The following is a 25,762-nucleotide window of genomic DNA, read 5'->3' as shown; positions in this document are numbered from 1 at the left end:
AATGAATAATGAACCAAAGTAGAAATCCCTCAGGGTAGTAAATCTCAAGAAAAATTGGGTAGTTGATGACAGCAGGTCATTAAATAACAAAAGTCACCTCTTCCAGAACCATCCCAGACCAGTGAGACTCTCTTAGCCCTGAAAACTGCCAGAGAAGATGTCCCAACCTCCCTTGAAGGAATTCTGATAGCCTTTACTGAAAAGAAGTTTTTTAATATACCTTTAACCACTAACCTTTAACTATTTCCCAGCGCTTAGAGCAGTGCTCTGCACATAGTAAGCGCTTAACAAATACCAACATTATTATTATTATTATTATTTCTCATGGGTGTGATTTTCCAATTTTTTAAAATCATTTTAATTAGGTTCTTACTCTTTTACCGACCGTATACATTTTTTCTTGATCTTTCCTAAGCTCACTGTGGGCAGGGAACAGGTGTACCAACTTCGTTATATTGTATTCATTCATTCAATCGCATTTATTGAGCGCTTACTATGTGCAGAGCACTGTATTAAGCGCTTGGAATGCACAATTCAGCAACAGATAGAGACAATCCCTGCTCAACAACGGGCTCACAGTCTAGAGTCTCCCAAGCGCTTAGTACAGTGCTTTGCCCACAGTAAGTGCTTAATAAACATGACTGATTGATGGGACTGTAAGCTAGCTTACTTTTATTGTACTCTCCCAAGCAAACAGTTCAGTGCTCTGCAACAGCAGGTGCCCAGTGCGATTTGACTAAAATAAAGTATAAAATATAATCCGGTCTCCGGAAGAGTTTGCAATCCGACGAGGATGAAAATTCTGATTAATTAAATGCTAGGGCCGCTTTGCAGAGTCATACACAATGTCTCTGTTTGCCTGGGGAAGGAAGCACTGCAGAGTAGATATCAGGGAGGTAGAGGGAGCTCCCTAAGTAGGTGATTGCTGGCTGTGTGTAAATTCACACTCCTGCTTCAGACGGAGATAACAGGGGGAGTCCTCTCCTCACCACCACACTGTCTTGGGTACATTATTACACTCCCAGAAGCCTCAGACAGGAGAATCAATCTCAATGTTTCCTCTCAATTTACCAGCCCTATCCTTCTGTCATAGGCTATCACCAGCAAGGCAATACAAAGCAAAAACAAAACAAAAAAAAAGCACAATTTTCCTCTCTATACAAACCCATGATATGCCCCCATCTGGAACACTGCATGTAGTTCTCGTCGCCTCATATTAGGAAGGGCAAGACAGAGCTGGAGATACTCGGCTACTATAGGAAAGGCCAACCGAAATGTCCGAAAGGACAAAAAAATAATTGGAAGTCCTCAAACTCTTGAAGAGGGTGGACGACACAAAGTTTCTGCATATCAAATGCTGGGGTAGATATAAGATAATCAGGTTGGACACAGTCCCTTTATCATCCTGGGTTTATTGGGTGGGGAGGGAGAAAACAGGCACTTAATCCCCATTTTACAGATGTGGAAACTGTAGTACAGAGAGGTTAAGCCATTTGCCCTAGGTGACACAGCAGACAAATGGCAGAGCTCGAGTTAGAACCCAGGTCTTCCAACTCCTACCCCTGAGCTGCTCTTTCCACCGGGCCACACTGCTTCTCAATCACACGACACGGAGGACGGCACTGACTCTTAAAAATGGTAGCTTCCAAACTTCTCACATACCCAAATAAGTGGGGGTGGGATCGCCTTCCAATCTCAGGACTCACTTTGGGCTGGGTGGTCCAAGAAAAGAACCAAGTCAAGTTGGTCCAGGAAAATCTTGCCTTGTTTCAGAAAAATCCAGCATATCTAGGACTCAATCACCTAGATCAGGGTAGAGGAGGTGCTTAGGAAGTTTTAGTCAACTGATGAGGGGTATGCTCATAAAATATTTGAGGGCCACAATGCCTCAATTAAATTGCTATGGTATTTATTTGTCTGAAGAATCCTTTATGTTGTTTGCACCTAGATTTGCAACACTTATAAACATGCTAAATAAGATGCAACTTCTCTCCTTTGCAATAACGAGGTATAAATTTTAACATTTGTGCTTTATGCTGCCCTCCGGTCATATTTCACCCATCCCTGATTTGGAGCAGCCCCGGATAGCACAAGATAAAGCGAAGAACAATTCTTTGGCTTTGAGGGAACACCCCTGATCTGTCACAGATTATACTCACTCTGATTCAGAAAAACTTCAAATCCATAGTACAGTTGTTTGCCATCTTCCCTGAAGGTAGATGCCACCTTGGGAAAGGACATTCTTCACTGTCCAGCCTCTGGGTAACCTTGATAATATTAAAAAAATAAATGAAGGGCTGTAAAATACAGAATAGGATAATACCTCCGAGATAGTTTTTATAAACATTCATTTTCCCCTTTACAGCAGCAGAACTAATGAAAACAAAATTTAGCTTATTAAGAAAGTTTCATTTTCAAAAGACATGTTGTGCTTTCTTTGGAACTTGAGCTGCATACTTTCTCATGTCCTCTAGTTAGATTATCAAGGCAGAGGATATTTTGAGAGATAAGAGTTAAATATATGGTGAGCAGTGAATGATGTGGAATCTCTTTGATTGATTCTCAGCCAATATTTCCATTGAGAATAAAGTTTATCCAAGATGAAGTTGGACTGCTCTCGAAAAATTTCTAATTTGTGAGCTGCCTCCTTCTTGGGCTTACAGTGGGGACCTTGGGAACCTGTGCATAAAGTTTTACATATAGAAAAAAAAATCTTCATATTGGCCCTGAACAAAAGGGACCTGTGACCCTAATCTGGGGGAATTTCAAGATTTTTTTTGGTATTATTTAAAGGACAAAGTTATTCACTAATAGTTTGTACACTTGAACTTGTAAGGAAATGATCTTGCAATCAGTCTTCCAAATATTGTGTATAAATGATAAGATTGTTACTAATGCAGTTCCACAACAGATTTGAAATAGAAGAGAAAGAGACATAAAAAACCAGTTACATCCATATAAAATGAAATATAATAAAACAACATTTTATATTCATGCCACTTTTTCCTCTAAGGATCTCAGGCCTTTGTGTAGAAATGACTAAGCTTTTGCATTACATACTGTGGAAGCCACAGGTTATTTCCATCTTTTGCAATATTGTACTTTAAGGCCCTCCAAAAGCTACTACAGAGCTTCCTTGGCTATTCATTCAGTTAGATTTATTGAGAGCTCAATATGTGCAGAGCACTGTACTGAGTGTTTGGAAAGTACAATTCAGCAATAAAGAGAGACAATCCCTGCCCACACCGGGCTTACAGTCTAGAAGGGGGGAGACAGACATCAAAACAAGTAAACAGGCATCAATATAAATATATTTACAGCTGAAAGTGTTCATTTTGCAAGTAAACAGAATGGTCTAGTGGAAAGAGCATGGGCTGGGGAGTCAGAGGATCTGAGTTCTAGTCTTGGCTCTGCCACGTGCCTGCTCTGTGTGACCTTGGGCAGCACCTAAGATTTAACACCTCTTGCCTCAGCTTTCTCAGCTGTAAAATTAAATACTTGTTCTGCTACACCCTTAGACTGTGAACCCCTTAAGGGACAGGAGCTACGTCTGACCCGAATAGCTTATATCTACCCCTGTGCATGATACATAGTAAGTGCTTAACAAAGCCACTGTTACTTTCAGGGAGCAGGGCCACTGGGAGGTCTAGGAAGGATTGGTTATGGGAATGGAGTCAGTGAAGGAGAAAACAAACTGTTGTTGAGAGGAAGAGCTGGCTGAATTACAGCTAAAGGATACCCATTCCTTTTTTTCATCTCTCCCGGTTGGACGCAAACCCTTTAAGTTGATAGCTGGTCTGTCAGGCTCACTGGGAGAGAGGCCTGAAGGGGAAAAAAAAAGCCCCATGTCTATAAACATCTCCTCAAAACACTCTGAACTAAGATGCGTTAAAAAGCTTAATTCTGAAGGACAGAAAGCAAAAGAGAGGAAAGGAAACCAAACAAATTACAACATGATCTTTTATAAACACATAAACACATATATCATTATAAAAAAAAGCAACTTAGAGTTCTAAGAAGATAGATTCACAACAGAACACTGTCACACCATCCCCAAGCCTACCAGCGTGCTCAACAGCAAGATAGGTAGAGGAGATAAAAACCAGGGAAACGAGAGCCCCCGCTCCCTTCCTTTAAAAGGCTCCACTCGAGCTTGATTGGCTCTGATTCCCAGGTAATCCTGGGAAATGTGGGCCTTTAGCTTCCAAACAAATGTGGTTTCCAGGTAGTTCTCAGCTCTACATTCAATAAAAGCTTAAAGAGTCTCAAAACAAGCTGCCAACAATCCCCATTTACCTCCTTACAAAAGATAAAGGATCGAAGGCTTATGGCAAGTAGCATGGCGCGGCGGATACAGCGTGGGCCGAGGAGTCAGAAGGTCATGATTTCTAATCCCTGTTCTGCACCTTTGTCTGCTGTGTAGCCTTGGGAAGTCACTTAACTTCTCTGTGACTCAGTTACCTTATCTGTAAAATGGGGATTAACTGTGAGCAGGGACTGGCACCATCCTGATTTGCTTGTATCCACCCCAGCACTTAGTAGAGTCTCTGCCACACTATAAGAGTGTAACAAATACTACTATTATTATTATTATTATTATTATTAAGGCTTGCAGTTTACCAAATATATGTTTGCTCTATAGTAGGAAAATGCACTCTTGAAGATGGTCTACTTTTGCAGAGGACTGTACTAAGCACTTTGGAAACTATAATACAACATAGTTGGTAGTCATGTTTCCTGCCCACCCTGAATTTACAGCCTAGAGGACTTTGTGACAATAAGGTTGTGACATTAAAGAGACTGTGACATTAAGAGGCAGAAATGAAAACAGTACTAGGCACTGTGGGGAGCAAGTCTTTCGATTCAGCAAGGGGCCACCTTTCATAGAATTTGGAAAAGATTGTGGATTACTACCACTGAATTTATCAACCACTTTTATATAATAATAATGGTATCTGTTAAGCGCTTACTATGTGCAAAGCTCTGTTCTAAGCGCTGATGCATTGGTAACCTCACCATCTAAAAAGTAGTGTCATAAAAGTCCGAAGGACAGTTGTACGGGGACCGGAAAGATAATTCAATAATTTCACACTGGGCTAAAAATCATGATACGATTACAAAACAAATTGAAAATACCGGTACTTCCGTGACAACAGTAGCATTTTAAAAACAATTTTATGTTAGGCCAGCGGACGAGTAAAAGCAGAAGCAAACACCCTTCGAAGCGAGATTACAGGAAAGGTTCGTTGGGGGTTTGAAAAACCCTTTCAATTTTCCCTATTACATGCGATATTCCTATATTTTTGCCCTTCCAATGATCCACAAAGATTTGGGATCTGCTGAAATACCATTCATTAATTTGCTTGCTCTCGTGACAGATTTAAACTGACTAGAAACTGAGGTACCCAGCAGACTGTCCTCTGGGGAATTTCAGCTCAATTTTCCAAATTCTAGCAGTCAAGATAATGAAACATTTAGCTATCATGATGCTCAAATGCAGTGAAATAAACTCAAGATTTGCTTTAAAGACTATCAAATGAAAGAGAATGACAAGTCTACCTTCATAAACCATGTGAAGAGTTAACAATAAACCTTAAAATTAGAGTTTTATAATTGAAGCAGGAAGTGTTTTATGTCTATTACAGGTTTTCCCCCCTAAGGGAAGGAACTAGTGAGTTACGCAGACTTGAAGGGAAATTTGAAATAAAGAAATTGTGCCGGTGTTATTCAGTGATCAATTGGAAAGAAAAAAAGGCAGTATCAAGTAATAAAATATAGAATTAGGGTAGAGCATTTGCCCGGGGGGTGAATCCTTTAGTAAAGGTTATTTTTCACGACGTATAAGGCTTTTTAAAGAAGTTTGCTGAATGCAACAGGAGAAATGCAATCCTCCTAAAACTTTACATTGTTCTGCTAGGGCTTTTCATACTAGTTGTTTTTGTTTTAAGAAGGAGGGGGTTGTGGAAAAAAAAAAGGACAGTGAGGTGGAACGGTTATTGACCAGATTGATCATGGGAACAAATCTGCCGGTGGTAACCTTGTTTAATGATATGTTGCTGGGCTCAGCACCTCGCTGAGGCTGTGATTCTTCACCGGCTGGGGCTGCATGATGGATCACGGTAGGAGGCTGATGGTGCAATCACTCACAAGCAGCCACTGACACCTGCACCAGCCTGACACCCCTGTCCCCTCTGGATATATCAGCCAGCCCGCTAGGCCTACTGGGAGACACAACTATTCCACCAACAAAAGTTCTTGATCTGCCTGGCAACTTCTTTTGTAGGGCATTTCCTTTGCCTCTCTTTATTCCTCCATAAACCTGGTTCCAGTCACAGTAGGAATAACCCTCCCTTTCCCTAAATCGCACGGTATACGTGTACGGTATACGGTGAATGGTATATTTATTTTCACAATGGCCAGCCTGCATGCACACGCCAAAAGAACATGGCTTGCAAATAGTAATATCCATGAGAAAGAAGGCATTGCCTGAATGGACATAAGAGACTACCCGGAGGAAAACTGTTATCAAGTCATGGGGTCACATTGAGACAAACTCTGTGAATAAAGGGGTTTGAAATTCTAAATATGTAACTTCAATTAGAAGGAAGACCTCAGTGATTTGTGTACACATCTATATTTATATATCTCTCTCTGTCTATGGATATTTTATATGTATTCATGTTACATATCAATTAAATGAAATAATGGGAAAATATTGGCTGCTGCCCCTTTTCATAATCTTTACACATCTTTGATTTATATTTTAATATATGGAATGATGGTCTATCCAGGTGATATCTGGCTTTGCAATTTCAATTCAGAAGAGTATAATGGCGGTCCTCTAAATTCAAATTCATTCTTAACAGTTCATTATGGGGAGATGGGATGGAGAATAGGGATACGGAAAGGCCTTCACTTAATTGCCAAGAATTGGCCAAGATCTCTAATGCTAGGTATTTTCTTTTCTCTTTTATATAAATAACACTGAAATGAAGTAAATGCGCTTAAAAGTCATCATTCCATTAAAAAAACAACTGATCTGAGAAGTAATAGGACCAACTTTGTAATACTACTTTATGTGTTTTAAGTGGGTTCCCTTCCAGAATGGCTTTATATTATTGGCACTGTGCATCTGATGGATTCTTGGGCAAAATCAGGTTACTCCTCCAGGGGCGGGCCAGTTGTAAATATAAAAACTATCATTGGGATTTTTTCATTTTATTTTTTATTCTTATGGTATGTGTTAATTGCTTACTATGTGCTAGACACTGTACTAAGTACTGGAGTAGATACAAGATTATCAGGTTGGACACAGTCCACGTCCCACATGGACTCACAGCGTTAGTGCCCATTTTACAGATGAGGTAAACTGAGGCACAGAGCAGTAAAGTGACTCGCCCAAGGTCACACAGCGGACGGGTGACGGAGCTGGGATTAGAACCCAGGTCCTCTGACTCCCAGGCCCACGCTCTTTCCACTAGGCCACACTGCTCTTCATCCAAATTCCTTTTGTTCGACCTTAGGCAACTTCAGTATTATAAGTCTGGAATAATTGTCATAAAACATTCTGAAGGTAGAGAGAAAATGACCGAACCCTAAAATAATAAACGAAGAGAAATTCACCTAGTATTCTGGGGTTATCCGGCCATTTGCGACAAGTAAATTCTTTCCTGATAAGGCTCTCTGGGGATGTGTCGGGGCTTCTTTTCAGCATGCCTTTTTGGTGGTTTGCATTATACTCACTATACTGCTGCACCGCAATAAATACTTGTTACTGTTACTGTTATCGGTTTGGGTAAAAACAAATTTCTAATGTCAGTTTCAAAATGAATGGATCCAAAGAAGGATAATACAGCGCTATAAATAAAACAGCACGGCCTTTTTCAAAGCATGAAGAACCCAAACCTTTACATCTACTATCAGTCAATCCGATTTAGTTGAGCACTTTACTGTGTGCAGAGCACTGTAGGCAGTGCCTGGGAGAGTACAATTTAACATATTTGAGAGACACGGTCCCTGCCCACAGGGAGCATATAGTCTAGCGGGTGCCATCCTGAGAAGCAGCGTGGCTCAGTGGAAAGAGCCCAGGCTTGGGAGTCAGAGGTCACGGGTTCAAATCCCTGCTCTGCCACTTGGCAGCTGTGTGACTGTGGGCAAGTCACTTAACTTCTCTGTGCCTCGGTTCCCTCATCTGTAAAATGGGGATTAAGACTGTGAGCCTCATGAGGGACAACCTGATGACCCTGTATCTCCCCCAGCGCTTAGAACAGTACTCTGCACATAGTAAGCGCTTAACACATAACAACATTATTATAGTGGCTGCCACCTTTGCTTCCTGGCTTTATTACAAAATCCTGGAAGACTGCCCAATCCTACGACAAGGAAGGAAGTGGCAAATGTGAGCCAGGACCCCAAGTGACCCCCTCCCCTGCTCCCTGTCTGCAAGCCAAGCCGGTGGCAGACCAGACGTATTACATAAAAATAGAGCTGAGTTTATTGCCTGGATCTCCTGCTGATTCTTGTCCCAGGACAGTCCCCCTCTCTGCCGACAGACCCAAAGGCCAAGAAATCCAAGATCCCAGAGCCACGACTCCAGACAAAAGCCCAAAGAGCAAAACCCCTGTAGCAAGATCCCCGTACAAAGACCACTATGGATAAGATCCGGAGACACCATAGATGCCATAACCTTGAAAAAGAAATCCGTGCATAGAAAACCCACCGTCTCTCTCTCAGACTTGCGTTTTTTTCCCCGGAGGTTTGCCCGAACACCACCCAGAGGGTAGAATGATGATTATCACTTCCTTCTCCTCTCACACAGTCTACTGGACAGGTGTAGTGTGCACTCCTGGGTTACAGATGCTTGGAATGACCATTCAAAGGAATCCGGCCAGATCTGAGGGGGTCCAGGAAAGAATGGGAGTTAAGGAATTCTAGGCAGCGAGTGCAGATGACTTGTTCTAGGAGCTTGGATAGGAAGGGTAGTAGGGAGATAGGGCAATAACTGGAAGGGGAAGTGGGGTCGAGAGAAGGTTTTTTAGGATGGGGGAGAGATGGGCATGTTTGAAGGCAGAGGGGAAGGAGCCATTGGAGAGTGAGCGGTTAAAAATAGAAGTTAAGGAGGGGAGGAGGGAAGGGGCTATGGTTTTTATAAGGTGAGCGGGAATGGGGTCCGAGGCACAGGAGAGGGCGTGGTACTTGCGAGGAGGGAGGAGATCTCCTCTGAGGATACTGCAGGGAAAGATGGGAAAGTAGGGGAGAGGATTGGGCGGGGGGGGGGGGGAGAGGCAGAAGGGGAAGGGGTGACTTTGGGGAGCTCAGACCTGATTGTGTTAATTTTCGTGACGAAGTAGGTGGCCAGATCGTTGGGGGTGAGGGATGGGGGAGGGGGAGGAACAGGGGGCCTGAGGAGAGAATTAAAGATCCGGAACAATTGGCGGGGGTGACGGGCATGCGTGTCGATGAGGGAAGAAAAGAAGTTTTGCCTGGCGGAGGAGAGGGCAGAGTTAAGGCAGGAAAGGATAAAGTTAAAATGGATAAGGTCGGCTTAGTGCTTGGACCTTTGCCAGCAGCGCTCGGCAGCTCGAGCGTAGGAGCGTAAGAGGCGGACAGAGGCAGTGACCAAGAGCAGGCGGGCGGCAGAGGAGTCATCGGGTACATCCATGTGGATGTTGAAGTCTCCGGGGATCAGAGTGGGCAGAGAGAAGGAGAGGAGGAAGGTGAGAAAGGGGTCAAGGTGGTTGAAGACGTCGGTGGTGGGACCGGGAGGGTGGTAGATGACGGCTACAAGTATCTGGAGGGGGTGGTAGAGGCGAATGACATGGGCTTCGAAGGAGGGAAAGGAGAGGGAAAGGGGAGGAGGGACAGTGCGGAAGCGGCATCGGGGTGAAGGAAGGAAGCCGACGCCTCCTCCCTTTCCGGTGAGTCTGGGGGAGTGGGAGAAGGAGAGGCCTCCGCTGGAGAGAGCGGCGGTGGAGACCGTGTCTTCTGGAGTGAGCCAGGTTTCCGTAAGGGCGAGGAGGAGGAGAGAGCGGGAAAGCAAGAGAGCGAGCTGGGGGGCGGAGATCGTCAGTGTGAGAGTCCTCGAGCGGGGCTGCAGAGGTCCGGGTTGCAGAGCTGACTATAGGCCCAGGGGCAGGTCATGGAGGACCGATAGCGCGGCTCCAAGGAAGCGGAAGGCTCCAGTCGGCGTGGGGGCGATGACTGTGTCCGTCCATCCGCTTTAGGATCGCGTAGGCTCGGGGTCAGGCCGGTGGCGGAGCGGTGCTGCGGGCACGGCACGGCACGGCTCGGCACGGCTCGGCTCGGCACGGCTCGTTGCGGTACGGCTCGGCTCGGCACAGTACGGCTCGGCTCGGCACAGTACGGCTCGGCACGGCACGGCTCGGTACAGTTCGGCTCGGCGTGGCATAGCACAGCTCGGCGCGGCACGGCTCGGCACAGTATGGCACGGCTCGGTACAGTGCGGTACAGCACAGCCCAGTGCGGCATGATACAGTACGTCTCGGCACGGCATGGCTCGGCACGGCTCGGCACTGGCGCAGCTCGGCATGGCTCGGCACAGCATGGCTCGGCTCGGCGCGGCACGGCTCAGCACGGCTCTTTCCATGCCCTCATAATTCTAGACTGTAAGCCCATTGTGGGCAGGGATCGTCTCTCTACAGTGCTCGGTACAGTGCGGCACAGTGCGGTACATCAAGGCACAGTGAGGCACGATACAGTACGGCTCGGCCCGGCCCGGCCCGGCCCGGCTCGGCACAGCACGGCAGGGCTCGGTACAGTACGGCTCGGCACGGTACGGCTCGGCTCGGCACGGCTCGGCACGGGCATGGCTCGGCTCGGCTCCTTCCATGCCCTCATAATTCTAGACTGTAAGCCCGTTGTGGGCAGGGATTGTCTCTCTTTATTGCTGAATTGTACCTTCCAAACGCTTAGTACAGTGCTCTGGATACAGGAAGCACTCAATAAATACAATTGAATGAATTAATCCTTTTCTTTCCCGACAGCAAATGCTAACCCAACTTTTTTCTGCAAAAAATATCACTTTATGGGTTGGTTGATTGGAGAAGGTGCTTCAGATGAAATGAAAGCACTATATATAGTCAAGGATCTTCTAAAACGCCGATTTCTGATTTTTGGAGATGAGTTGAATATAATGGAAACTAAAATGAAATGGCCATTATATTTTTCACGTTGGCCAACGGAGAATAGTTTAAACGAAGGTGGGTTTTTTCCCCTCCTTTCGGCATTCCTTTAACAAGACCTTCCTCAATTACCATGCACCTTCAAGAGAGACACGAAAAACTCCTCAAGTAAACACACATTAGACCGATGCCATTAAGTATTATTTAATAGAAGGATAAAATCTCCATTTGTTTCTCTTCCTTTGGGGAAGCCTTCCCCAGCATGCAGCTGCCACGACAATGAAAATGTTTTTCCAGCTGCGGCATCTGGCTATTTGGCAGATTCATTCAGTAGTTTGGTTGGCAGCTTTGGTTTGCCTCTGGGACTATTACGTGTTTATAAAGGCAACGGACTGCCAATGTGCAACTTTCCCATTTTGAGTTTCATCTTTGTTTCTGAATCACTTTCTTGTTTGCATCACTAGATAAGTAAAACTGGGGGGAGAGGGGCAAAAAACCTATGAAATATCAAAAGTACACGGCAACTATTTGATGCTGATCAAATAAGTTTCCCTCCACCCTTACATCTGTGCCATCTAACATTCATTTTAGTCTTAATATATATTCATTTGTCACATGTATGATTAACAACAGATATAAAAAACTCTCCACTGTTTAGGAAAATGACATTCATTTCTGTGTGTGGAAATAAGTTCTTTCTTCTTGGATAAGATCCTTAATGCGGTGATATCATAATATATGGAAGAGGACATTTTTCATGTTACAGTAATAAATGAGGTGTTAAGGAATATCCTACTACGTGAGCACTTTGCTTGTTGCTCTGTACCTACTGGAAAACAAGGCTCACTATGAATTTCACTGGGATGTACTGCAATAACAGTGGATTATTAATTAGAGGAATTTGGTCAGTAAGTGCTTGACAGTTAAGCAGCTTATGTTTTAGTAGACGGCAGCAGAAGGCACAATATTTAAAAGTCGCCTATAGCAGGTAAGTACCTCTTCGTGCATTGCTGTGCAAGAAGAAATAGGTAAGACGAGGCAAAGCATGAATATAATCTCTTGGAAATGTAATTTACAAAAGGCATGAACTATACTCAGCAGGACCTGACACATTTCATGAACCAAACATATACAATGCAAGTGGTTTTTCTCCCTTACAGTTCTTTGCATATTTAGATGGCATTTGTTAATTGCCTTACTTTCAAAAAATAGAGGAATTTTGAAGTTTTATGCCCTTTCTACCACAGATTCTTCTTAAAGAAAAAAAATGTTCTTATGAATACCTTTCCAACACTTAAAGGATTCCTTCTGATTTCCATTCCTCGATAATGATTCATTATATCAGGGAATTGTTTACTCACTTACGTGTATTTACTGTTTATGCAATTTTTTTACATTCCCCTCAGTACTTATAATAAAAAAATTAGTATTTGTTAAGTATTTGTAAAGTTACTATGTGCCAAGCACTGTTCTAAGCACTGTTATGCATATGTCTCTGCTGCATTTATTCATCTTTGACCTCTCTAGTTGTATTTTTACGTTTGTCTCCCCGTTAAGATCGTAAACTCCTTGTGGGAGGCAACATGTCATTCGTTAACTGTAGGATACAGCACGGCGTAGTGGATAGAGCACGGGCCTGGGAGTCAGAAGGTCTTGGGTTCTAGTCCCGCTCTGCCACTTGTTGCTGTGTGACCTTGGGCAAGCCACTTTACTTCTCTGTGCCTCAGTTTCCTCATCTGGAAAATGGGGATTGAGACTGTGAGCCCCACATGGGACAGGGATTTGTAAGGACTAATTTCTTTGTGTCCGCCCCAGCGCTTCGTACAGTGCCTGGCACATAGTAAGCGCTTACTACTTTCTTTCTGTTGTAAAGGAAATTTAAAATCATCTAAATCTTCCATCTACTGGAAGTTTTGAACACGTTTACCAATCACAAAATATAGCAGGTCAGCTAAATGGAAATGATTCAGCATTGAAATTAATTTTTCATATTTTTAGGAATTTTTTTGAATATTGAAATGCAAAGCACAGTCACTGAAGGGCATGGAATGCATGTTCTGTAAAATAATATCCAGTTGTTAAACACAAATTAAACGCCATTTTCGATACTGCAGCAAGCTGAGTTTGAAAAAGCACAAGGAAAAATATTCTAGTATTCGTTCTGGTGCAGGGACATAGCCGCAGACACCATCTGAAGGCCATTTAACAGTCCCACAGAAAGAAATTCTACATTTTAAAGTCGGAGACCTCTTTATGCAAATGATTTTGCCTTTAGCCATTTCAGAAAGAAATGAAGGACCTGGAGGATTTTACAGTTTTGCATAACATCGGTGAGTCTGTTGTCATCTTTGATCTTACAGTAATAAGTTCCGATCTCCTATGATCACAGGGAAAGCATCCAAAAAACTCCCCGACTGAAGTGAAAATATGACAAAGGTTTCCGATACGTTACTGCACGAGTAACATATTGCCTCTGAGAAGATTATCTGTCGCCTATTATGTAGGGTGGGTTAAATTAGATAAAATGGTTCTTGATAATGTAGGCTATCAGTGTAGCTGATACGCCATCACCAAAAACAAAGATATTGAATTCAACATGCAGTCGATGCAATGATCCCTTTTAGGGACGGGGAGGGGTACACTTAGACATTTATAAAATTAAAAGATGAATATTTTGATAGACCTCACATTTTCAAATCGAAGCTTTCTTACAGGTAGCCGCTTGAAAGCTACACTTTTGACGCGCTTCTACCTTAAATGGGATCTCGCACGTTAGGGCCCGGGGAGTTCGGCACCGAGACGTGGAGATTATTACAGGATGGGACGGTGACCGCTATTGAACTTTTAGGAAATAAGGCCTTTCTATTCTACAGGGGAAGAACTAAAAATTTCCAAACGTCGCTAAATAACCAATCCCAGGGAAGTTTCCCCTCTCTCTTCCCTACAGGTAGTATGAAATAGAGCCAGGCTGACAGGGCCCCATCTGAGTCATGCCCAGCTCCTCCAATCTGCACAAACCCACTCTATCAATCATGGCAGGATAATGCATAGTGGCTGCACCTGTGACAGGGAATGATGGAGTGCTGAACACAGGGCCCGCTTCGCCTAGCGCTTTGGGCATTTGTATTTCTCCAGGGCCTGTTTGAGAATTTCCGAACTTGGAAAAAAAAAATATTGCATTGTATTTAAAAATATCTATATCTAGCTATCTACCATATATCTATATATATGCATTCTCTCTCTATAATATTACATATAACTCAGCTTGACGACCGAGTTACCGAACAGTATACCGATGTGAAATTAAACCATGGGACAACGCAATCACCTGAGGTCTGGGTGGGAGCCAGAGCTGTTCATGATGAAATTTTATTAGATTGTAATTTACTTTAGATAAGTAGAGAAAGCTGGCTACTGCCATCCTTCCCAGATAGCTCACTCATCCTGTGTTCCAGCCGGCAAGTTTACACTTTACGACCCGCATCATAAAAGGTAAGAACAAAAGGCCAGTGTTTAGGGAACGCTTTAAATTCAGTCCGGGCTAAATCGGGAGAGGGGAGGAAAATCATGACATAATCTTTATGGGAATTCTCCCATTTTCTGGCCCTTTTTTTTTTTTTTTACCAACTCGGTTTCCTACACGAACGTATTTTTTTTTTTAATAGTCGATTCGATTAGTCGTTGCAGATGAAGAGGAAAACTTGTAGGCACGGTTCGAAGCGATGCCTATTTTGACATCATTTTCAGAGACTTCACCTCTCTTGAGAAATCTTGTTTTCCCTCTTGGAGCTCCAGCATCCCCTCCTAGATAATCCAGCTAACAGGAGAACACTGCTCTCATAATTGGAGTTTCGGCCTTGAAAAAACCGAACACACTAAACGAGGCGATTTGATTGCGGCGATGGGAAGGATCGGGTGCTAAAGGGGAGGTGTCGTGGGGGTGATCACAAAATAGGAAAGAGATCTCTAGAGCACAGGGTCCACACTAAAGCTGGGAAGGGAGGGAGGGAAGGAACGGGGGATTTGAAAATGATCTTCCAGAGGAAAGGGGCCTTTATATTCGCCGCAAAACGGTGGGGCGGGTGGGGGGCCGCCCGTTGACCTTTCGTTGCCCTTAGGTTGTTCTCTTCCACCTTGACGAAATGTAGGCAGATGAAATGCGGGGGAAATGAAATGATTGGAGCGCCGGGTTCAGAACTGCGGTGACCTCTAGGGAATTCGATTTCACGAGCCCATAGATAATGCACGTACACATCTATGTATGTATATGTCTGGGCAGTGCACACGTGCACGTATAGATAGACACCTGCCTATGTATTACATGTAATGTACACACCTATACGTAATATACACAGCGCTTTGCACATAGCTTTAAGTGCTTAAATGCCACCATTATTAATGTACACACCTATATATGTATATATAATAATGTTGGTATTTGTTAAGCGTTTACTCTGTGCAGAGCACTGTGCTAAGCGCTGGGGGAGATACAGGGTCATCAGGTGGTCCCACGCGAGGCGCACAGTTAATCCCCATTTGACAGATGAGGGAACTGAGGCCCGGAGAAGTCAAGGGACTTGCCCACGGTCACACAGCTGACGAGTGGCAGAGCCGGGAGTCCAACCCATGACCTCTGACAGGGGCAAGAGCCCGGGTTTAGGAGGCAGAGGTCGTGGGTTCTAATCCCGACCTCGGGCAAGTCACTCACTTCTCTGTGCCTCAGTGACCTCATCTGTAAAAATGGGGATTAAAAAATGTGAACCCCACGTGGGACGATCTGATGACCCTGAATCTACCCCCGCGTTTAGAACAGCGCTCTGCACAGAGTAAGCGCTTAACAAATACCAGCGTTATTATTATTAGATATTCTCTGTGCCTCAGTGACCCCATCTGCGAAAGGGGGATGAAGACTGTGAGCCTCTATCTCCCCCAGCGCTTAGAACAGTGCTCTGCACAGAGTAAGCGCTGAACAAATACCATTATTATTATTAATTATTCCCTGTGACTCAGTGAAATGGGGATGAAGACTGTGAGCCCCACGTGGGACCACCTGATCACCCTCTATCCCCCCCCCCAGCGCTTAGAACAGCGCTTTGCACATAGTAGGCGCTTAAGAAATGCCATCACTCTTCTTATTATAGATGTGTCCGTGGCCCTTCTCGTCTCCCTCCGCTCCCTCCCTCCCTGTGCACTCGCTTTTCCCTGGAAACCCCCGCTCGGTGAAAGGGGGGGGTGGAAGAAGAGAGGGCCCGGCTTTATAATAAAGGTGCTATTTGTTAAGCGCCTGCTATAATAATAACGTTAATAATGTTGGTATCTGTTAAGCGCTTCCTCTGTGCCGAGCACTGTTCTGAGCGCTGGGGGGGATACGGGGTCATCAGGTGGTCCCACGTGGGGCTCCCAATCTTCATCCCCATTTTCCAGATGAGGTCACTGAGGCACAGAGAAGTGAAGTGACTTGCCCACAGCCACACAGCGGACAAGTGGCAGAGCCGGGATTCGAACCCAGGACCTCTGGCTTACTATGTGCAAAGCACTGTTCTAAGCGCTGGGGGGAATCCCATTGTCCCACGTGGGGCTCCCAGTTTTCATCCCCGTTTGACAGATGAGGCATCCGAGGCCCAGTGAAGTGACTTGCCCAAAGTCACACGGCTGGCAAGCGGCACAGCCGGGATTCGAACCCATGACCTCGGGCTCTTTCCACTGAGCCACGCTGCTTCTTTATTGAGCGCCTGCTGGGTGCGGAGCACTGTACTAAGCGCTTAGCACTAAATTAAGCGCTGAATTTGGGGCTGGGGGAAGGGCGGACCCCGTGCTCGGGCAGGGATTGTCTCTCTCGCTGAACTGTACATTCCAGTAATAATCACGTTGCCACTTGTCAGCTGTGTGACTTTGGGCAAGTCACTTAACTTCTCTGTGCCTCAGTGACCTCATCTGTAAAATGGGAATTAAGACTGTGAGCCCCACGTGGGACAACCTGATTCCCCTGTGTCTACCCCAGCGCTTAGAACAGTGCTCGGCACATAGTAAGCGCTTAACAAATACCAACATTATTAGTTAGTTAGTTGTTAAGCGCTTACTATGTGCAGAGCACCGTTCTAAGCGCCGCGTGGCTCCGTGGAAAGAGCACGGACTGGGGAGTCGGAGATCATGGGTTCGAATCCCGGCTCTGCTGCCTGTCACCGGTGTGACTTTGGGCAAGTCACTTCACTCCTCTGGGCCTCAGTGACCTCATCTGGAAAATGGGGATGAAGACTGGGCGCCCCATGTGGGACAACCTTGTCTCCCCTTAGCGCTTAGAACAGTGCTCTGCAGGTGGGAAGCGCTTAACAAATAGCAACATTATTATCGAGTTGTCCCACGTGATGCTCCCAGTCTTCATCCCCATTTGACGGATGAGGTCACAGGCCCAGAGAAGTGAAGTGACTTGCCTACAGTCACACAGCTGACGAGTGGGGGGGCCGGGATTCGAACCCATGACCTCTGCCTCCCAAGGCCGGGCCCTTTCCACTGAGCCACGCTGCTTCCAAGCGCTCAGTACTCCTACCGAGAGTTCACCTCCTCCAAGAGGCCTTCCCGGACTGAGCTGCCCCTTTTAATAATAACAATAATAATGTTGGTATTTGTTAATCGCTTACTACGTGCAGAGCACTGTTCTACAGGGTAATCGGGTGGACCCACGCGAGGCTCACAGTTAATCCCCATTTTCCAGATGAGGTCACCGAGGCCCAGAGAAGCGAAGTGACTGGCCCACAGTCACACAGCCGACGAGCGGCAGAGCCGGGAGTCGAAGCCGTGACCTCTGACTCCGAAGCCCGGGCTCTTTCCACCGAGCCACGCTGCTTCCCTCTGCTCCCTCTCTGCTCCCTCCCCCTTCCCCCCTTTCCCTCTTCCCCTCCCCCCAGCACTGCGCTCATTTGTCTGGATTTTCGTTACCCTATTTATTTAGCTGATGAGGTGTCCATCTCCTCGATTCTATTAATCGTGATGATGTCGTCTTGTTCTTGTCCGTCCGTCTCCCCCTTTCGGACCGTGAGCCCGTCGTGGGGCAGGGATGGGCTCTGTTGCCCAATTGGACATTCCAAGCGCTCAGTACAGTGCTCTGCACACAGTAAGCGCTCAATAAATACGATTGAATGAATGAGCCCGGCTTGGCGCTGGAAGGGAAGCTCGCTGTAGGAGAAGGCGCCGAGCGCTCCCCCATCGGGCCCAGCCTCTGCCTACCCGTCTGCACCCGCAGGCCCGTGCAGCAGCATCTACGGCTTTCCCACGGCCCCCCATTTTCCCCCTCCCCATTCCCGGTGGGATCCTCCCTGGATTTTCCCACCATCTCCAGGCCTTCCCGGGAGATCCGCCCGCCTAGGGTTGGAACCCGGGCCTTTGCTTCCCCATCCCTTCCTGGCGCTGGGCCGTCGATTAGGTGCGGCGAAGTGTCCTGCGGCTTCTTTGCTCCCTTCCTTCTAAATATTAATAAATAATAATAATGTTGGTGTTTGTTAAGCGCTTACTATGTGCAGAGCACTGTTGTAAGCGCAGGGGTAGAAACAGGGTAATCAAGTTGTCCCACGGGAGGCTCACAGTCTTAATCCCCATTTTACAGATGAGGTAACTGAGGCACAGAGAAGGGAAGTGACTTGCCCACGGTCACCCAGCTGACGAGTGGCAGAGCCGGGATTCGAACCCATGACCTCTGACTCCCAGTCCCGTGTTCTTTCCACTGAGCCACGCTGCTTCTCTGGCATTTGTTAAGTGCTTACTAGGTGCAAAGCACTGTTATAATAATGTTGGTATTTGTTAAGCGCCACTGTTATAGTAATGTTGGTATTTGTTAAGCGCTTACTCTGTGCGGAGCACTGTTCTAATAAGAATGTTGGTATTTGTTAAGCGCTTACTCTGTGCAGAGCACTGTTCTAAGCGCTGGGGGAGACACAGGGTCATCAGGTTGTCCCACGTGAGGCTCACGGTCTTCATCCCCATTTTACAGATGAGGTCACTGTGGCACGGAGAAGTGAAATGACTTGCCCACAGTCACACCCCTGGGAAGGGTACAAGGTGATCAGGTTGTCCCCCGTGGGGCGCACAGACTTCACCCCCATTTTACAGATGGGGTCACTGAGGCACGGAGAAGTGAAGTGACTTGCCCAAAGTCACAGAGCCGATGGGATTTGAACCCGTGACCTCTGACGCCCAAGCCCGGGGTCCTTCCACTGAGCCACACTGCTTTCTAGAGGTGTAATAACAAGAACAGTTGCGATTATTGATAAATATTAACAACGCCGACGATGATAGCGCTCTCTGCATTTTCCAGCCCTGCTCCTGCTGTCGACGGTCTTCGGGAGCGGCCTTTCCCATTTTCCTCATCCTTCCCCCATGATCCCACCTCCCCCCCATCTTTTCCCTCTTTCCCATTCTTCCTCCATCCACCCTCCATCCTCTTCCTTCACCTTTCCTCCACCCTTCTCTGCTACAGTGGCTAAGGATGGTCTGTCTTCCCATCCTCTCCTTCCCTTTGCCCCATTCACTTTAAGAAGAGAGAACGTGTCCCTTTACTGGGAACCAACGCCATCATTAAATTCAGAGAAACTCTTCCATCCTTCAAAGAAACTCTTCCCATCCCCTCCATCCCTTTGCCCCAGTCGCTTTAGGATGGTCTGTCTTCCCATCCTCTCCATCCCTTTGCCCCAATCGCTTTAAACGAGAGAAAAGGTGTCCCTTTATTGTGAATCAACCCCATCGTTAAATTCAAAGAAACTTTTCCCATCCCCTCCATCCCTTTGCCCCGATTGCTTTAACAAGACAGAAAGAGGTGTCCCTTTACTGTGAATCAACCCTGTCGTTAAATTCAAAGAAATTCTTCCCACCCCCTCCATCCCTTTGCCCCAGTCGCTTTAACAAGACAGAAGGAGGTGTCCCTTTACTGTGAATCAACCCCATCATTAAATTCAAAGAAACCTCCCTTCTTTTTCCATCCATTATGGGGAGAAAAGGGGGGGGGGGACAAAAGTGTCTAAAGGGAGCAGCGGTTACTCTCGTTCTTAAGTGTCTTCACGCTTCCCGGAATACTTGGAATGAAGGAAGGTTGCAGGGGAAGTAAGAAAGAGAAGAAGCAGGTTCCCACACTATTCCTTTTGAAAATGGGAAGAGCCGCGAAAGAGGGAGGGTTTGAAGAGAAAGAAAACAAACATCTGGGGATTGGACCATATGCTGACGCTTTGTCTTGTCCTTCAAAGTTAGGCTGCCCTTGAAGTGATCTGTCAGGCGGCCTAACTGTGACGGGGAGAAGATGTGGCAGGGAAGAAGGGAGGATGAGACCTGAGATGCACACAAGGAAATAGAGAAAGCTGAAGAAGCAGTGGGAGGTTAAGGAAAAGAAGAAAGACTGTCATATAAAGGGAACGGAGAAACTGAGAAAACTGAAAAGGAGGGAGGAAACCAGAAAAGACAAAAGGCAGGAGGAGGAAAAAAAAAGGGTTGACCCTAAATCAGAGAAATGTGGAGGAGAAGGGAAAGTAATTGCAGGACCAGCAAACAACAGAGAAGGTGTATGGAGAAATCAGACTTGAGGTACAATAGGGAAACAGGAAAAACCATTGACCAGAGGAAAAACGGCTGCTAATCTCTTTTCTTTTCCTCCCCTTCTCTCTTTTTTTTTTTTGCCCGCCAACCGCTGAACTGATTAGAGTGTAATTAAGGCCATAAAGCCCTCAGATTATCCACCTGTTTATTCACTAAAGTCGCGGGCTCATCAAGCAAATTAGCTGCTTCCAGGCTGCACATTGGCCTAGAGCTTGTCTGATTAATGAAGTTTATTGGGAGCTGTTAAAAGCATTAACTGAAGAAAATCTCAGCAATTCGTCATATTTAAGCATGGAAATTAAATCTTGCCCATGCAAATGGGAAAAGATTTTTAAAAATATCACCTTTAGAGGTTACTGTCTGTCTATTATACTTTTGAATTCAGTTCAGAGAGTTGATGTCTACTTGGCTTCGCATAGCACTTGGAGTCATATCTGGGCCTGGAATGGTAAAAAAAAAATTGATATTCAAGATGGTGGATAATGGCAGGTACCTCTCTATTTGCCAAGACTCGAGACAAAGATATCGTTAGAGAAATATACGCACAAAAAACCAATGGCTGTGCAGAATCTCAACTTTCAATATTAATAACTTAATTTTTGCAATGAGTTTTAGAAGTTGAGTTTTGGTGTAAGTGGTTCACCAGCAAAAGTGGAATCAGTAGACATATGGGAGAGAGATTTTGTTAGCCAGCAATGAGAGATTAACTAGAAGACAGTAATGAAAACGGAAGAAAATCAGTAAAATAAACTAATATCACAGATATGAAGAAAAGTAATGTTTTGTAAAAAGTCAGTTCAGATTTTGATTCTTCAAACAATTCCTTGACTGAGTTTCTGTAGTGATTCAATCAGTTTGGTTCTCCCTTTCAACCTGTGCTTTGAAGCCAAAAATGAAGAAGGAAAAGAAAGAGCAATAAAGAGGGAAAAAAAAGTTAGAAGAGGGTTTCTCTTTTGTTTGGAATGTTTCCAGTTTGAGTTCCTTAGCAGCATCACTGCTGTATGAATATTAGTTGCAATTCATATAGTAACTGTGATTTTAATGCTTTAATTATTCTTGAGAAAGGTGAAAAGGTTTATTTGAGGTGACAATTTTATGCAAAGTGGCTTTATAATTTCAACAGTAAACTGAAAGTCGATTTCTCACTTGAAATCTTTTTTCCTCTAGGGAAATTTATTCGGCGCAAAATATAATAATCTTAATACTCACTTTAAGTGCATCTCCATTTTGCCTCTTTTTAGTGTCTTCTATCCAAAGAACTCTTTCATTACACATTTTGAAATGTCAGATTGCACGAATACGCTGTGCACTTTTTATCGATATCGATGAAGTTTATGAGTTTTCATACACAATACAGTCTAAATTTATGTTTTCAACCCATGGATGATTATGATGCCAGCTATAACTCATAACAGGTTGTGTGATTGCCTCCAATTATGACTCTTTTAAAAAGTATTAGTGAGTCCATATGAAAGGCAGTTCAATTTCTCCAGGGCCGCAACGGTATTTTTAATTTTAAAAACTTTAATGATGAAGTGGCCGTGCAATTTGCTTAGCATGAATATAATGCCTCTACTGCACTGTACATGTTCTTCTCTTTTCAAAGAAAAAAATGAACCAGATGGTTTAGGCAGATTATTGGATTTTTTTCTATCCTAACAGGATTTTGACAAACAATTAGAGTTACAGTATCATTTATTAAAGTCTATTTCTTCCTCTTAATTTTAAAACAAAAGAATCATCGTTTAATATACATTTTAATGATTCTTTTTCAAACTTCCCCCAAAACAATTGGGTGTTTGCATTTCAGAAGCTTCCCTATCTCTCTTTCATCTGATCTATTTTTAGTAAGTAGTGAAAAGCAAATGCTTTTGAGCGTATTCAGTTCAATATACATTGCTGCTGACCATCATGAAATGATTTTATTATTAAAATGCATTTATCTAGTGTCAAATTGGTTCGATTACACCTGGAATACGTGTAATAGTCTGCATACAGAAGGAAGGTTTTTCAAAAGCCCTTTGTGATCAGTGATTATCAGGAATCCCATGATTTAAAGTTTTCATAGAAACTGAAATTTTTAGATGTGCAACTACATAATGTAACACTCAGTTTTTCCTTATTCAGAACTAGACAATTAAAAATTCAAATGGGTCATTAACAAACGTTTTAATGCTTTATTAATTTATTCCAGAAATTACTTTGAATAGAAAAGTGTGAATTCCTGTTTATGCCGATTTTTTTCCAATAGTTGAAGATCATTTTGCATTTATTTTGTGTTGCATTAAACATTGTTTTCATTAAAACTGGTTTCTGGAGAAATATAAATTAGCCAGGTTGGAAAAATAATAACTAATCTACAGCAAAATTTTGACTTTTGAAAACTTTTTATTATAGCTAAGTAGAAAGATGTAGGGAATTTTCTGGGTTGTTTTTTTTTTTGCATGATTTTCATATTTGGCTAAAATAATAATATAAGATGAGACAAAAATATGAATTGGTGATTTCTTTCGAGTACACATATTTTTATCAAATTCCACATATTCCACATTATATAAGTGATAGCCCTTGAAATAATTCTGTAATATTTTAAAATATTTTCGTGTAGGTATTTGTTCATTTAAAACTCAAATATAATAAATATGCTTGGCATTTAAAGGAGCAATAGTGATGCAATATGCTTTTTATGCCTTTGGACTTTTGCTATAATAGCCAATGTAAAAGTATTTTTATTTTATTTCTAACCTTTGGACTATATAGTTAGGTAGAAAGTGGATATTTTAAAATGTATCGGTAGTTTAACGGCAATTAGTTAAACCTTTTAAAACATGAAAGATAAGAGCAAAGAATGTCGAAGTAAAGCCTGATCCTTAGTGCTGATGGGCGAGGGACCTCGGAATATCAACCGAACTGTTTGAAAGAAAATCCAAAGCTTGATGTTGATTCAAATCTTGATTCCATTTCATCACTTTGGAATTTTTGCATATGTAGAGAAATGATGGTCTCAACCTTAATAGTGGATTTCTTAAACTATTAGGAGTTCAAGCAAGTCTTTAATCTTCAGATTTTGTTATGTTATCACCTTCCTTAAGTAGGTAAATACAGTACTTGAATCGATTTCTTATTAAAAAAACGCTTATTAACTTTGTACAGCATGTTATTCAGCTGTGGATAGAACCTCAAAGTTAATGAAATATAATTATCTTTTTTACTTATCTTGGAACTTTAATGAAGCTTCATTAAAATTAACATGTCACTATTGCTGGAAGAGCTGTATGAAGGCTTTTTTTCATTTATAACCTTTTCTTTTTTTATTAAATAGAAATTATAACTTCAGTTTGCTGGGCAATAATTAGTGCCTTCATAGAGAGCTCTTTCTTTTCTTAATAGCTTCACAAAACCAAGACCTAAGGGGGAGGGCAAAGTACTTACCAGTGTCCTTTTGAGGGACTTAGTGAATTTTCAAATTTAGTTAAGCTGCCAGTCAAATACACTTGGGGAAATTAAAGATAGATGTCAATGTAAGGAACTGATTACATCATTTCTAATACACAATGTCAGTGTAAGGAACTGGTTGATAGGTTTTTGATACTGCATGGTTAGTATGAGAAACTGGTGAAATGCTTTTCTATTTGTTCGCGTATGACGCAGTTCTCACTAAAAGAATGTAGTAAATGTTTCCGCAAGCAAGAGCAAATTAGTTTTTGTGAATATGTCATATGTAGTTCATGATTTTACAATCTGTAGTTAAATGGTTTGGGTTTCACATAAAAGCAGCATTCTCACGATTGTGTTATGGCCACAGTGCATAAAAATAGAGGAGGAAAATAAGAAATTATGAGTGGTGCGTAAAACATCAGAATAATTAAGTTTTATATTTAAGCCTATACATTGTGTAAAACAAATACTGTAAAATGAAACATCATTTTGCATTTTATGTCTTTCAGCAACCTTTTGATTTGAGAAAGACGAGATTTTTATTTTGATGCGATAGTGACCTGATTCTTTCATGTTACATGTTTCCAAAGTGGGAGAAACAGCCTGTTGTTTAAAGTAAATCTTAAACTACAACTACAAAAACATCTTACCAACATTTTAATGAGATCAGTGGGCTTTAGGTCTGGAATGAATCAATTATTTGCATAAGCAGAGCCCCAGTGTAAAAACCAAGCCCAGCACTGTGAAATTAATCTTTGATAAGTATTCAAAGCTTCAGAATACTCTGAATGATCAGATTTAAGTATCTACTATCAAATGAAAGAATAGTTTTTTATTCACTAACTCAGAAATATGTGAATAATCATCATAAAAGTCCATATTGAGGATAATGGGGGAAAGGACACGGGTACCGCCTCTGCAGGAAAATCAAAAAGAAATATGTCATGTTTAAAGAAAAGAGTGAGATTAAGAAAAAGTCAATGTAATGACATTATTCAATGCTCTATTTTTAAAAATGGAGGGTGATTGTAATGTCCCCATTAAAAATCTCTATGAAATATTTTTGGACATTTTTCTGTCAAGAAAAAGACTTCTTTCTTGAATCAAGAGCTAATAATGATTTGCACTATCCACAGGTAATTTGATCAAGCACAAATAAATCCTGATTCTTCATCACGAGATTATGAAAATAGAATCTCCTCAAGGCACTCTTTTCCAGTTCTGAATCACAAGCCGCTTGTGCAAGTCAGAAACATCAGCAAGTATTTTAGTTTGATGCAGTCTTCTAATTCACATCTGTTAGACTTTTTTAGTATCCCAAATTTTGTGAGGAAAAACAAAAATCTCCCGTCGCCGCTTCATCTACATAGTTTTGCCAACCTTCTGAAGCAGTGTGGTCCAGTGGACGGAGCAGGGGCCCAGAAGACAGAAGGACCTATATCCTAATCCTGGTTCTGTCACTTGTCTTCTGTGGGACCTTGGGCAAGTCACTTACCCTCTCTGTGCCTCAGTTACCTCATCTGTAAAATGGGGATTAAGACTGTGAGCCCCATGTGGGACAAGGACTGTGTCCAACCTGATTAACTCGTCTCTACCCCAGCACTTAG

This window comes from Ornithorhynchus anatinus, chromosome 19, assembly GCF_004115215.2.
Source record: "Ornithorhynchus anatinus isolate Pmale09 chromosome 19, mOrnAna1.pri.v4, whole genome shotgun sequence".
NCBI lineage: Eukaryota > Metazoa > Chordata > Mammalia > Monotremata > Ornithorhynchidae > Ornithorhynchus > Ornithorhynchus anatinus.
This window is presented reverse-complemented; position numbering follows the sequence as displayed.